At 41.0% G+C, this 15,989-nt stretch overlaps 1 long non-coding RNA gene across 1 annotated transcript in view; it reads right to left on the reverse strand.

Moving 5' to 3' along the window:
- Positions 1 to 1,920: 1,920 nt before the first annotated feature.
- The window catches only part of LOC134165217 (uncharacterized), a 34,044-nt gene continuing 19,975 nt past the window's right edge, over positions 1,921 to 15,989 (reverse strand). Inside the window, exon 3 of the long non-coding RNA XR_009965439.1 lies at positions 1,921 to 2,023. This is a non-coding gene — a long non-coding RNA (uncharacterized LOC134165217). The remainder of the gene's footprint in view (positions 2,024 to 15,989) is intronic.

Raw genomic sequence — 15,989 nt, forward strand, 5'->3', positions numbered from 1 at the left:
TCCCTGTAACAGTCCTTATCTCTCATCCTCTCTGAAGGAGAATGTTAGCTCTTCCTAATCTTCTATCATCACTCACAATCACATATTTACTCTTCTCCCAGAAACTCTTCCAATAAAAGCAGTATTACCAAGATCTGTCTTGAGACTGCTCCCCTGACATGCATCTGCTTCCATTTTGTTCTAATGACACCATTTCTAATTAGTTTTACTTAGATTGTGAAGGGAAATGCTATGCTTGCCTGGAATACCATGATTTCTCTGGTTACTAAAATAATATAAAGTATTCTAGTCATTTACTTTTTCAAGTTCACTTCAACTCACATTGCTCAAAGCAAACTCTTGTCTCACTTTCTCTTCTATACACTTCCATCCTCATGTCTGTGTAAGGCTGAACTGTCACAGTGATGTTACAGCCTCAGTCAGCCTCCCCACATTTGCTGCCCACAGATTATTTTCTCCATTATGCAACAGGAATGTGCTAGCAGGTGCAAGAAGTGAGTTCAGGCTCTGCCAGGCTCTTGTTAAGATTCTGGAACCACTCAGGGATTTGGACAGATACCAGCCAGAGGTGAGGATGTTACACTACACTGATTTCCTTACGCAGAAAGTATCAGGATTTCCTCACCTTTCTCTGGCTTGGATAAAGAGCATTTGCTTATTGCTTTGACTTGAGGGAAGAGGAGACCATATGGGAAAAACGTGTTTTGTCCAGCCGAGGCAGGGATGCTTTCAGTCCAAGGCTCTGATATGCTTGAGAAATTGGAAGTTATTTCCCAATTTCATTATTTAAAAACATGAGATTCCTTTTGAGAGGAAATGTCATCTTTTTCCAGTAAGAATATATGGCAGAGTTGAAGGCTTAGATCTAAAGTCTATATAGGTGGGCCCTAATGCTCTTGAATGCCTCTGTGAACAGGCTACATGACTTGACCATAATCTCTGGTACACTTAAGCACAAAGCCATAAATGAATCTTCACACAGCACGATACAACCCTAGTTCATACTTAGTGAACTGAGCTTGCCCAAGTAGTTCTCCCAAAGCCAGCTTATGGAAGACAACATTGACAGAACAGTTTTGAAACTGCCCTAATAACGCTCACGTGTAGGATCCATGCATTTCAGACTGGCAAATCTGAAGCTGAAACCTGACCAGGGACAGTGGCAAAGTTGAGAAGACCAGGCAAATTTAATGGTTCATGCCTTATGCTGTGAGGGTTATTCAGAGACAGGAAGATGGACTGAAATGGATGGCATGCTAGAAAAAAAGCCATTATCCAGGGTACAGGCCCAGACCTGAACAGTTACAGACCAGTCTTCTTTGGATGTGACTGGAGTTGGATACATTCACATAGGCAGGGAACAGTAAGTAGACCATTTTATAACACAAAAGAGGCCTCATTATGACAACAGCACACTGATGATAGGCCTGAGGCCCTCCAGCCAGACCTCCCTGCCCATTCTTCACAGAAATTTTTACTTGGACTTCTGTCAGCATCTTGTCAACTCCAGCTTAAAAGTTGCAAAGACAGTACCTCAGCCATCCCCTTGATCCATTCTAATACATGCTATTATGGCTTCAGATTCTTTTTCTGATGTCCAGCCTACACTTTAACCCTTATCTGTTTACGTAAAACAGTCATCTTGACTTACGTGAGAAAGGAGTATTATTATTTACTTCTTTTGGAGCTACTAAGTTTCCTCTGTCTCTGTAAGATATCTCCCTCAAATATGTTTTAGCATGTGTCCCTTACTCAGAATTCGGATAAGTCTTCTCTAACATTGGTACCATTTATGCCATTCAATCAGTTTGAGTATTCAGATTTCGAGTATCTGGCCTTTTCTTCAGATTGCCACTCAAAATCTGAGAAGCCATCCTTGGCTGAGCCTTTACTTTGCCTGTACAACATCTCTGAAATCTCTTACCTTTCATGCTGCTTATTCAAGGTCTCCTTGCTGAAGATCTGGTTACTAAAGCTAGTTCACCTGTCCATGAACGCTAGGGTAAATGGAACCATCACAAGCCTGCAACAGAACACAAACCAGTTTTGAAATCATGCAACTGTTACCTGTGCATGGAGTTTATCTGCACAAATCCTTCCATGCGTTACACTTGTACTGCAGCAAACATTTGCCAGAGAGCAGCAATATTCTATTTAGAAAATTATTAACAGTAAGGTTGCTGTAGACTCTTAGGAATCTGTTATTTGGGTCCTCTTTGGAGGTAACTCCTCCATAGGAGCAGGATCAGCCCTTAACTTCCCATGGATAAGAAATAAATTCCCTTTGATGGGTCCACACAAGCTCTCCCAGCACCACTGTTAAGCCTCACATTTAGACCAGCTCCCAGTGATTCCATTCTTTCAGCACAAGGAGGTTTAGCATTTGTGAAAATAGATGGATAGCGATCCTCCCAGCAAGGTAACTGGAATTCTCAACACAGAAGTAGAAACACCACATTCTGCTAATAGGCATCTCCGGAAAAAAAATTAAGGAACTTGTGCCACTGCAGCATTCTACTGTTTTTCTAAACAAGGGCAACTCTTCAACAAGCTCTTCTGGTTGCTCTGTCATTGAGTAGCTAGTATATTAGCATAAACCAAGACACATATTAGAGCCTTAACTGTTGGAAGCTGTGCTGCTCTAAGCTACCGCACAGGCAAAACTAGACATTCAAGGTACTTCCTCATTCTGGGGCTCATCTGTCAAAGAACACTGCATTTACTTTCTCCTTTTACTGGGACCAGCGTTTAAAGGGTTTCTGCCAGCTAACAGCTGGGCTAGCACAGAGATTTCAGAGAAATCCAAAGGCTGCCATCACAGCTATCACAAATATTAGTTACTACTGACCTGGGTTGATTGAAGCCAGTGACAAAAGGCAGAGTCTTAATCCCTTTCCCCCCAGGCTGCCTGGCTCTGTGTTCCAAAATGAGATTAAAAAAACAGTCAGGCTGACACATTCGGGTGGTATTCCTCAGCCTAAGGTTTGTTTGCATACATCACTTCTTGTTTTGACTGTGCTGTTGCTGCACATGCCTCTCTTATCCTGAAATACTGCTACTTTTCCTTTTAGTTTCCTGATTTTAGGGAACTGTCCTTTCATTTCTTGTCAGCAAATAAGCTCACTTTCTTTTTCCTCCCCGACTGCTACATTTTAATTTATCCTTTCTTCTTGCAGCTGCATTTTGGGCTGGTTACATGCTACCAGCTGACTAGAAAATCACTTTTTTTCTGAGCTACTTAATCTCTAAAACACTTGCCCCCAACCTCCCTGGGAAATGAAAAACCTAGTGACAGGTAATACTAACATCTTTTGAAACAGCCAGGGCAAAGCAGCTAGCTGAATACACCTATTTATGCCACCTGTTTGTTTCTTGTACAGAAGGGAGCAGCTGCTGTACTCCCATTTCCAATTCTTTACTTGCACACTCTGGGTAGAGAAAGCAGCTATTGCTTAGCCTTCCTACAACACAACCAGGAAAAACAATAAAATCCCAGAGAATTTCAGTGGTTCACCCAAGGAGCAGATGACACTGGAAAAGCCTCAGTCTGCCTAGCTGTATGTTTACCTTTATCCAGACTTGGAAATCTCAGTTCTATTAATAGATTATGCAGCAGCTTTCTCCATTTATTGAGATGGGTTACAGGGTTTATTAACAAGACCGTGCAGGTATCTGCCAGAGAAAAGGTCCACTGAAAGGAAGCCACAAATGAGAAATCTCATCTTTGCAACACTAGCACCCATGGAGCTCTGCAATCAGGGGCTATCAGCAGCTCACAGGTTCCATCCTTAATGTTTCCAGGTGATAACTGCACAATCTACTAAATGCACATTCCATGTAATTAAACATTAACAGATATCCAAAAGCCACCTACCCAGCGGGGTCCAAAACCCATTAAACCTGTCTCTTGTAAGGTAAGGCCAGAACACATTTTACATGCAAATTTACAGCCAAGCTCCCTGTAGCAACTGTGCATGCAAAATGATTTTGACTTTTGCTTTGTGAGATACCTTTTCCTAATTTTGTATCAACACAGCCAGATGATGCACCTCCATCACTGATGTATGGTATCCTCTGCCTTTGGGCATCCCACACACAGGAAGGTGCTTGCCCGATGCATTACAAACACTCCCTCATCATCTATGCAACTTGAGGCAGAGCATTCAGTGTGAGAATAGAATTAACAGCCACATGTACAAAGTTCAGCATTATAAGTGTAACAAAACAGAAAATGTCATAGTTATATAGTACATTTAGTTATATACTAAAAAGTTATGGAGCTAACACTTAAAAACCAGGTAAGCTGACTTCAAGGAATCAAATCATAATTTCCAGAACATCTTTATAAATAGCTTATTAAAGTCCAGTAAGATTAATAGCAGCTTTAAGCATATCGCAAATACAAGTAGCAGAGGTAACAGGTAGTGTACAAAGAAGGACTAAGTGGTTATAAGGTACACCCCTATTGAGAATCAGCTCTAAATTGTAACACTAAATACATCTAAGTCTCCTAACTAAATGCAGGACAATTAAGTCTTTGCATGCTCTCACACAACTTACTGTAACTGTATTCATCATAATTTTTCTGACTAACATAGCAAACCTACTTCTGTCCATCAGGATACCTCATTTCTGAAACTGCCTCTCTTAATACAAGCAAAAAAATACACTCTTAAGAGCAAAGGAAAGGGATAGCTGGGTATTCACACAAGGAAAATAATCAACAAAAAAGGCAAAGTTAAGGTTGCAGATGTGACGCCCTACTGAGCAATCTCCTACCTGTATTCTTAGAGCAAGGAGAATAAAAGGCCACCATTTTTATACCTTTTACCACTACACATTTACTTACTTATATTCACCACAAGGAGTCTACAAACTCCTGAAAACAAAGACTGAATTTAAGCTGTGTGGCATAGGAACAATACAGCTATAAGAAATGATCCTGTAGATCTCCCAACAAGAAGACTTAACATACTTGAGCCAGGGCTCAAGCTACTGTATCCTCAATACCCCCATGGTTCAGGAGTTGGTTCTCTCATGACTTTAGACAGCAAATATGCAAAGAGATTTCACACCTCAAAAGCACATTTCTAAGCTGCATTGAGCTTGGGCAGGTGTGGCTGCTCTGGATGCATCTACATTTAGAAAGAAAACTAGGATTTAGGAGTACTAGTTTTTAAGCCAAAAAAGGACTAATGGAGTCTTGGTTACAAACCCTGAAGATCAGAAAGATAGTGGTCATGCTTCAGCTGCTGGTCCCTGGGAAATACAATGCATTACTTTGATCCTCTGAGCAGTGCATTTGCTTTTTAGCCAGGCGCTCACTTCAGCCAGACCTTTGACATCTCACAATAGCAATTAGGTCTCAGAGGAGGAATATGAGAAGCTTCAGGGCTCATTAGCAAAGTTTCATGCCTACTCATGAGGGGGGCCTCACCAGTTTAAGTGCTGCCTTAGGGAAGATCTGCTGCAGTCACAGTTCTGGGTAATACAAAGATTTGAAAGTTAAATTTAGACTGCAGTTTATACCAAGCTACCCAGTTTAGCCACAAGAGCACAAAGCTCTGCATGAGCTAACTTGCCTAGCAGGCCTAGGGGTTATGCTTTTCTTAGCAGATCTTATGCTCTCCTAAAATACACCTCCTCAGTTCTTCCAATATACTGCGTGGGAAGGATATGCCTCACAGTAACTCAAGCGTTGAGTGGATTTGTATGCATACCTCCCACACAACTTGAACATTTAGAGCACTTCCCACCATACCCTCTCCTATAGATTTATATATATCTTGCTGCATTAACTCAGTTACTGGTTCAGTTTCTTCTTTCTCTGAGGCTGTGCTAAGCCAGCCTCTAATGTGCTGCTAACTAGTTATCCATTTCAGAATACCTAGTACAGTTTCACCCTTTTGAGCTACTCGATCCACAAATTCAGAGTGGGAAAACTATCATAAAATCCATCCCACTCTTCTATCAAGGCTGAGATTCTGGTAATCATGTTAAAACGGGTATACAGAGCTCTCCTCTCACCCCTACACTGACCAAGAGAAACTAATTGGTTCAGTGGTGGTAACAAAAGAAATCTAATAGCAAACCAGCGGCTTTGAAATCCTCCACAAGACAGCCAGGATTAAATGAGCCAAAGTATGCTGTAAAACACCTGGAATACTCAAGTCATGCAAAAATTACTTAAATAACAGCACAATGGCAGATAGCTAGGATCAACTGAATTACTGCTTCCCGTCTTCTGCTATTCATGCACCTGTAAAATGACTTCTTGAGACATACAATTAGAGGGCAGGCAGCAAACCGTATCTTTTGCTCTTGATATGTAAATTTAATGCATTCCTTCAGCAAACTAAACCTGTAGATGTCAAATACTGTATCTATTTGCAACACTGAGCTTACTATTACATTTCTGGATCTTTGCTTTTGGTACACATATGCTGCCAATACACATCTGGCATATAAACTGCAGATGAAGATCCACAGATGGCATAAAATACCAAAGGAAATGGTTTGCCCAAATACAGATGTGGATGAAATGACTCAGAGTGCCTTGGCTGGCAAGTGTGTGAAGATGTACATGAAATTTCTCTGCAAATGACTTCTAAGCTAATGCCTTTACACAGTGCTTAAGGAAGCCTTGTACAGCAGTTGATTGCTACCTGGATTAAATTCACATTTCATATGGTGTCTAGATAATGGATTTCTAAAGATACCAGATCTCTAGATATTACATTTTTGGAGCAAAAATGTTTGTAACTTACATTCTTTATTCCTTGCCATTGCACATGTGTTTACCATCATTACATGGACAAGCTGAGTGAGCAGCTTCTGTTCAGATAACCCAAGATATCTCTGCATTTCACTACTTCATACAAATTGTACATGCCTTACATTATAATGCAGTTCTTGAACGGGGTGTCCCAAATGTTTAGCCACACTTGAAACTAAGGCAAGTATAACATGTAAGCACTAATTAAACATTTTCACCTCTGCTAGCATGTGAAATGGATGAGGAAAGCAGAAAGCATGTGGCTAAAAACAAATGTAAACATCAGTACCTTTATCAAAGAATGGTATTTTGAGTTTACTGTTCACCATCTGCTGTATACCCTTGGTTTCTTCTATTTTTTCATCTCTTACAAGACAAAAATCATTTTATTTTAAAGATAAATCTTATTAAATAAACTCTCCACTATGCAGTGTCTGTAATCAAAATATATTGGCAGTCAAAACCACTCCAAAACAAAAAAACTCCAAACCAAAAACACCCTAAACACTGTGGGGGAGCTGTGCCTGAGGTTCCAGAATTTTGTCCTTAATGAATACCCTTACTCCAAGGGTGGTTCATTCTTTAGGAGAAATGGCATAACTCCCATCTGGTTGCCATACTGCAGCAATTTGGCAGAAGGAATAACAGATGCTGGGACTCCAAACTGCTTCCGCACTTTTTCCCTGTCCCTTCAGGGAGTTGCACAGAGTCATCACTGAACTGTTAATGGGTGCAAGATGTGTATTTCTTCAACACTGAAGACTGTAAGCATGTGCAGGAAGTGAGGGGTGGCAAGACTTTTACAGCTAAAGGAGCCACTTAAAATTCTGTTAGTGTTCAACTAACGTATATTTTCCTCCCTTATCTCAATAGTAAGGCATCTGTCTTCCCTCTCATCCTCTCAATGTGGCCACGGAATGGCTTGAAATTTAAAACAGACTAACAAAGCCTGTGCATCATTAATTGTTCCCTATGCACTATTGGTCCCCTGGGGAAGATTCAGATCAGGCATGGTGCAAACCTGGCTAAATCACAGCTCATGGTAATCCAGCCACTTCACCACACAGAAACAGACACGAAACATGTGTAAGCTGAGATGCAAGCATATGGATTTCTCAGCCAATCACATCTTCATTAGGCTCCATAATCTACACTATAACTTCTTTACAGCACCACCTCATTATTTATCAGCCCTGAGCAGAGAACTAACATTGAAGACAGGGACTGATGACTGCACAGAAAGCTTACTTGTTTCAAACACCAGTTTAAGAGATGCAGAAGGACAGAGGAAGGAGTACAGCAGGTCTTAAAAATCTACACGGGGAACAATTCGAAGACTTGGGCTTTACAAGATACTATTATCTGTATTTATGCAGATAAAGCAAGTTAAGAAATCATTAATCCACCCATCCACAAAGAAGTTCCAAAGGATACTCAGTGAATGCTTTCATAGAGTCTCATTATGTTTTACAATAAATAAAATCATTTGAGTGTCCCCTTGGCAGGTCCCATACAAGTGAGAATTGCACCAACTTGGAACTAATAATTTTAAGGAGATTTAAGGAGGCATCTGAATGACACATCCATTTCAGCACAGAATGAAACCTGGGAGTCCTTCAAAGTGTATTTAAACTTCATCTGGCACAAAAATAAATGTTCCACTTGCAGAGCAATCCCATACGAATGCCCCACACTTTCTGGGTTTAACGACAACAAAGTAAAAACTCAGCCATTTATTCCCAGAAGGCATTACTGACATAAGCATGAGGAATTTTTTTTGCTATTAATCTGGTTTATTCCCTTGAAGCAAATTAGAAATTCAGATTGGACAGGAAAAAAGTGTGGGTTTTTAATTTCATTATATCAAATACTCTTTACAATCTGATACAAGGCGCAAGTTGGTTTAACCACAGCATCTTTTTTGGATAGATCTGACCCACATAGCTGCTTCTCTCTGGATGATGAAATTCAAGAATAAATATAGCAGTGTGTTGAAAACCGTGACAAGCTGTAGCCGAACTCATCTCCCCTTGGTGCTAAATTAATGGTGGATTTTCTCCATTTTCCCTAAGATTGGGCTGCGCTGTTACTGATGTTACAACAACACCCCCTCACCCCCAATTCTTCCAGAAGTGATCCCAACATTATTCATGTGTATAACAAAATTATGCACCTCAGTGTTCCTCAAGCTGAAAAAGGAGGAATGATACATTAAAATCCTAGCAGTGCATGTAATACAGTTGTTCACCCATGCTTCCTACTTTGACATTACAGCGTGGTGTATCATTTAGGCTATGCCATGTATTCCCAGCAACCAGATGGCAGTAAAGAATCCTGCAGGATTTTGTGCTATTTCAGTCTGGGAAACTGCATTTTTGTGCCATAAGCTCTACTTCCTTGGCGCCAGCTCAAACAGTTCTGGCTCTTATGTGCTTTCCAGTGTGGAGTACTTTGCATGACCTCCTTGAAAACCAGTGCTGTATCACTGAGCACCATCCGCTCAAGCAAGTCCAGAGGAGGCCACAAAGATGACCAGAGGCTGGAGCAGCTCTGCTCTGGAGCCAGGCTGAGAGAGCTGGGCTGGTTCAGCCTAGAAAAGGGAAGGCTCCTGTCGTGGTTTAAGCTTAGTCGTAAAATAAGCCATGCAGTCCTCGCTCACTCCCGCTCACTCCTCCCCACTTTCCTCCCCCTGCTCCCAGGGGGATGGGGAGGAGAATCAAAAGAATGTAACTCCCAGAGAGTTATTCAGAGATAAGAACAGTCCAGTAACTAAGGTATAACACAAATCACTGCTGCTGCCATCAATAATAATAATGATAAGGGAAAGAACAAGGGAAAAGAGTACAATCGCTCACCACCTGCCGACTGATATCCAGCCCAACCTGAGCAGTGATTTCCCCCTTCCGCATAACTGCCCCCAGTTTCTATACTGGGCATGACGTGCTGTGGTATGCAATATCTCTTTGGTCAGTTTGGGTCAGGTGCCTGTCTCTGCTTCCTCCCAGCTTCCCCTCCTTCCCGGCAGAGCATGAAGCTCAGAAAGTCCTTAGTCAGACTCAACATTTGAGCACTAACTAAAAACATCGGTGTTATCAGCGCTGTTCCCAGGCTGAAAGTCAAAAACACAGCACTGCACCAGCTACTAAGCAGGAGAAAAAAATGACTGCTACTGCTGAACCCAGGACACTTCCTTAAGGGGAGACCTTAGAGCAGCTTCCAGTGCCTAAAGGGGTCCTACAAGAAGTCACGAGAGGGGCTTCTGACACAGTCATAGAGTGATAGGACAAAGGGGAACAAACGGCTTTAACCTGACAGAGGGGAGAATTACATTAGACATTAGGAAGAAATTCTTCCCTGTGAGGGTGCTGAGACGCTGGCACAGGGTGCCAAGAGAAGCTGTGGCTGCCCCATCCCTGGCAGTGTTTAAGGCCAGGTTGGACAGGGCTTGGAGCAGCCTGCTCTAGTGGAAGGTGTCCCTGCCCATGGAAGGGTGTTGGAACTGGATGAGCTTTAAGGTCCCTTCCAACCCAAGCCATTCTGTGTTTCTATGATCTGTTTGGAGATGCTCATCCGAGTAAAGTATGTGCTGGGTTCAACCTAGTCCACTGATTTTATAGTGTTATTGCTGTGTCTATCAGTTACTCAGTAAGCTTCCCCAGAGACCACCTTGTTAAGTGTCCAAGTTCTGCACAAAAATGTGCATTCCAAAAGCTACCTTAGTACCATGGTCCATCAGCTGCTCTGAGCTTCTTGTGAAGCCAGCTCTGGAGTAAGACTGAAATATTCAACAACGGCCATGCCAGGACATGGTGCAACAAGTTCTCTGCCAAACAGCCTCTTGCATTTCTAACAAAACAATATTCTGCAGATACCATCCCAAAGTCACCAACTTGATATTACAGTCAAAGCTACCAGATACTGACAACTTGCTTTCTGTTAGTGATCACACATCTAATTTAAGGCATCCAGCTCTTAGAATAAGAATCCTGTGTGCAGAAAATAAAATGAACATTCACCCTCTGAGGCATGAGACAACCATAGTGAATTTTTACTGTGCAATTAACTCTTCTCAATTACTGCATTACAAACTGGTTTTAAGGCTGGTACTTGGACAGGTAAGAAACACTGCTTCAAATCAGCACTGACTTCACCTTTTAAGCCACAAAGGTTAAATTTCAGCTTAAAGTTTTATTCAGTTATTGGAAATCTCTTCATATATATGTATACACACACACACACTAGCACTTCCTTATGTCATAACATGACATCCTTATGTTATAACATGAAGCATTTATATGTTGCAAACAGCAAACAATTGGCAAAAGAAGAAATCCAGTTAGTTCTATTCCTCAGCTATCTGAAAATCTTAGTCACAGAAATAACATTGTCCAGGAGTGAATCAAGTATCACATTTCTTTAAAAGTAGCCCATAACCAAAATCTCCTCAGCAGCTGCAAATCCATTTCTGCTGAAGCAACCAAGTTTCTCTCTAGATTTTTCTCTATAAATTTCCCATGAGGTAGATTCACTCACACCCTCACTCTGTAAAACAGTAGGAAAAACTTGACCAATTAATTATTTTGGCTGCTCTGTAGCGCTGTAACCTAGTCCCAGTGCAGAGAGATGCAGTCAGACTCCCCAGAAGTCAAAAGTATCTATATTCAGGTTAATTCCTCACAATCCTCAAAGTATTCCTCCCTAGCTTGCCAGAGCTCCTCCTTACAAGCCTGCGCCAAAAGCGGAGCAGCTCAGAGATGCCTTGTGCTGCCTCCATCAAATCACACAGACAGATCTACTCACTAAATCCTGTCAGTGTCATGTTTTAAGTGGTGCTGCTTAATTCCCTACTGATCCAAACATTAGACTTGAAATGAAACTTTACAAAACTCACATTAAATCCCTTTGCAATGTCCATTATCACAATATATCATTTCTTCTACTGCAATACTCCTGCAAAGGAGCATTTAGATGTTCATTTTTGGAGAATTACTTTAACTCTGAAGAAACCATGCAAGAAGTACCTGTCAGGACACTTAAGAAGAGAGGTCTGGTGATGTGACCTGAAGCCAGACAGTCCTTTCCAGTTTTCAACAGAAAAGCTCTCATCCAGGAGGCACATTGGAGTCCCAAGTGTTCTCAGTCCCTCAGAGGAAAGGGAAGGAGCTTGTGGAAGTTTTAACAGGGTTTGCAGGAGCCCTCACTTTGGGCTGGCTGGGAGAAGTGAGTGCATGACGTGGTCTGTTTCCCATGGGAGAGCAGTGAAGACAACTAAAACCAGTGGTAAAAAAATATGGATTCCTGAAGTATCCTGCAATGCAGAAGCATCTTCAAGGCAGGTAAATACTATCCGCACCCCATACAAACATGATCTTTCTACTAAGGGAGAGGAGCCTGACCATGTTGAAGCAGACATACCATATATATGCACATATATCCATATACAGTAAAAAGAAAACCCAAACTATTTTGTGTGCAAAGGTTTTGAGCATTGTTGGTGTATTTTCAAGTAGAAATTAACAGTAACACATTTGGAATACTCAAAATTAAGGTGTAAACCCCTGATTTACTTGCTAAACAGGTGAGATTTTAGTCTTAGCCACTTACACTCAGTGCACAATTTATTGACTGTACGTTTTCTTTCCCATTCCTGAAAATCTAGACCATTATGGCTCTTATCCTGCCAATACTGCCTGCTATACCTGTAGGTCCCTCCCTGAAACTTAGTATCATTCCTGTAACATTGCCTCCAGTCTACCTCCTTCTTGCTACTAAATAAATGAATGAATAAATAAGTACATAAATAATACAGAATCTGAGAGAGGGAAGTAACTTGTCAATGTTTGCTGTGGTTAAATACCAATGATAAATGCACTTAATTCAGTACTAAGAGAATTAACAGTGACACAGGCAGAAAATTAGAATCAAATATCCAGTAAGGCAATATGCTGACAACTAAGTTAGTTTTGCCCCAGAGCCTTCCCTAGTACATACTTACTAACTTCTTGATTATGGCACCATTTCAGAATTCATGTAGGTCTACAAGATTTCATTTTTAAATGGCAAAAAAATGAGTGCTTGGAAAGTATGAAGAAAGGAAGAAAGCAGATGGAGAAGAATGAAAAACGAGCTCCAAAGAATGCATCATTTTCTAAAGTGGTTCTTCTATTTCTTCCAAAACCAATATAGTGCTACCTCAGGGTTTGCTTTATGTACATTGTTACATCATTTTATCACCAGGAGTGTTAATGTCCCTTTTATAAGATATTCAGTGAAAATTATATTGCTGCAGCCTACAACTGGAGGCTGTAAAACTTGCTAACGCACCAAGGCATATTGCCTTTGTCTTGATAATTGTAAGTTCAATTAACATATTAATACAGTTAACAGTAAGTCCAAAACATGTTCAAACCAAGGAAGCTGTAAACACACCATTGGGCTCTGTTAGCAGAAACACAGCAGTACATCCTGAAGGTCATGCAACAGGGAAGAGCTACATAGTCATGAAGACTTCCTCCCACCCCACCTGGCAGCTGCTTGAAGCCTTGTTATGAAAAGGCTGTACCAAAGGATTACTGTTTACAGTTGTATTTATTTTGTTTGTTTTCTGCCTTAATAGCTTACATTACTGTTAATAGTTTTCAGCCCAGAGCTCCTGGAAACATCTCCAAGTTTACATGTTTTCACAGAATTAAAGTTCAATAGAACTATCACAGTTTCGAGAAAGGTTGTTTTGTGTCAGTGCTGTAAAGAGACTTGGGGATTTAAGAAGTATCTGAAAGCAAATGACCTCCAAATACAAGACCTTTACACACATCTACTAGTTGAAAAAAGTGTGAATGCAGAGTTCTCTTTCTGATTTTCACAGATTCTGACATGTGACTAAGCTGATTTAGCAAGTGCTCCTCAATATTTAGAATTTAGATTACAAGGCCAAGATGCAAAATTTAACAGCATCACACACAGCAAGTGCAATCGTCCCACCTGAATCCTCCTGTGCTGCTAGATGGCTCTAGCATTTTTTACCATGGCTTGGATTTAGAGCTACCGTGTAATATATTTCTACTTTTGAGTTTAACCAAGATGAGTAATACTCAGCCTTTTCTTTTACTGCTTCATCTGCATTCTCACAGCTTTCAGCTCTGTGTTCAGACACTACTTATTCTGAAGTTATTGCAATGGCTGAATTTTGTCCAGAAAAACTTTAGTCTAGGCCAGATAGAACACATACCCCATGCTGAAAAACCATAGCAGTTTCATTGTATGCTACTGGTAAATGTAGCAGCTTTAGCATAATATCAGTGAGTTTTTATTAAAACTCTTCATTACTAGCTCAATTTTGAAAAGGAAACTGGTGCAGTTAATTTTGGAAGGGGTAAGCAGAAAGATCCATCATTGTTAGGAAGCCAGCCAAGTGCTCCTGTGTCTCAGCTCACTACTCAGAACTGCAGCAGGAACTCCGCACAGGACAAAAGACTCCAGCTGTGGGCATCACATTTGAGGACCAGTCTCAGTTAAATGTGTACCAGTAGTATTGCCAAATAGCAAGCCTCTGGTACCTGGTAATACCTTGGCTTCATGAACAGCCCTGTTGATTTCAGCACTGAACTTGTAAAATAAGAGAATAAGCACAGGATTCACCATCTGGCCCTCTGTGGATACCTACAAAGCCATAAAGCTGCTGTTCCTGAGGAAAATTCAATTTTATGAGTTGTTAATGGGTTTAGATCTCAAACTTCCCATTTGCACTAATGCTCATTGAATTTAATATTAAACCTGGCTTGCTCGTTGTATCTCCACATTTTTTTTCTTGTCAGAAATCAATCCAACCCTTTCTAGCTTGCTTAGTCTCCATCCCCCCCCCCAAGCTAAACAGTCTTCCTTGCAGGCATGACTGCCTCAGAGGAGAGCAGGCATGCAAAACTGACCCTGGATGTGGAAATAAGTTTCAGGTAATAGTCCTACAAAAATGATGAGGGGATCAGCTTCAAAGCTGGGTGTCAGGGAGGCAGTGAACTTTCTGTGTAAACATCTGAAAGCAGGGTTTATAAATTCAACACCTACAGCTCACCTGGGTTTTAGTCTCACTTCAGCTGACTAGTTAAAAGAGCTGAACATGCAATCCAAGGAAAGAGCTGGAAAACACCTTTATAAAAGTCAACCACAGCTGTCAAAGCAGTGACCAATAAAACCATGTGAATAATTGAACCTCCCACTTATCTTCTTCTATTGCCTATTCCTCAGAGGCTGGCAATTAATTGTTCCTTACATTGATCCAACCAGACTTCACCACCTTGCTTGGAAGGCAGCTCCAGCATTCCCAGCATTTGTTATGTTCCCAGCTACATTCACTTGCCCTATTTTTGCTTTGAATGGGCTTGTCTGTAGCTACCACATGTATTTTCAGCTTCAGTTTCCACTGAATAACAGACAACTAAGTCAGGAAGATGCTGGCTTCCCATTTATTTTTCTCCTTCCTATAACACTGCTTTGAGTACAGTCTTACAGCTAAAGCTGCAATAGCCATGATTTCTATGTACATCAGGAATGTTGTGCCAGAGCCTTTTTTTGAAGTGCAAATGGGTGACCAGTCCCCTACTATAGGAAAACTCAAGGAAGTATAGGGTGAAAGTTCCCAGGAAAAGACCATGCAATTAATTTTCATGAATCATTCATTAATTTCCATTTAATAAGCGCTCTTGCAAAATTCAGCATACCTGCAACAGCAGCCTTTCCATCTCTCACTACAGTCAGCAGGTAAAAAGGCAGAGTCAACTTTTAGGTAAGGCTGAGCAGAGAAAGCTCATTACTTGCTTCTTCCCAAGGACAGGCACAGCCCCATGGGTGCACTCCAAAAATTAAACTTTGAAACTACCGAAGACTTCACCCAATTTCTGTATCTTTCAAACTGGAGGCTAAAGTAAAACAGAAGGCCACATGCTTTTCCAGATCCAAGCGCTATACTCAACTGTCTCTTCAGTTCCTTTCAAGTAGGTCAATCTGCAACAGCAAAATACTGCTATCCTACTTAGAGGAACAGGAAATTAATACCAATTGTCTGAGTTTGTCTTGGTCTTCACTAAGTCTCTAGTAGCCAGTGATTATGAATGACTCCCTACAGCTAGATCTAGTCTAGATTCCAAAGTAAATCCATGAGAAGCGAAACATCAGATAACCAAGTTACCAACTTCCATTTCATCACAAGTTTCTCCCTGTT

This window comes from Pezoporus occidentalis, unplaced genomic scaffold, assembly GCF_034315485.1.
Source record: "Pezoporus occidentalis ecotype Australia unplaced genomic scaffold, CSIRO_AGI_Poc_V1 ctg233, whole genome shotgun sequence".
NCBI classification, from domain to species: Eukaryota; Metazoa; Chordata; class Aves; order Psittaciformes; family Psittacidae; genus Pezoporus; species Pezoporus occidentalis.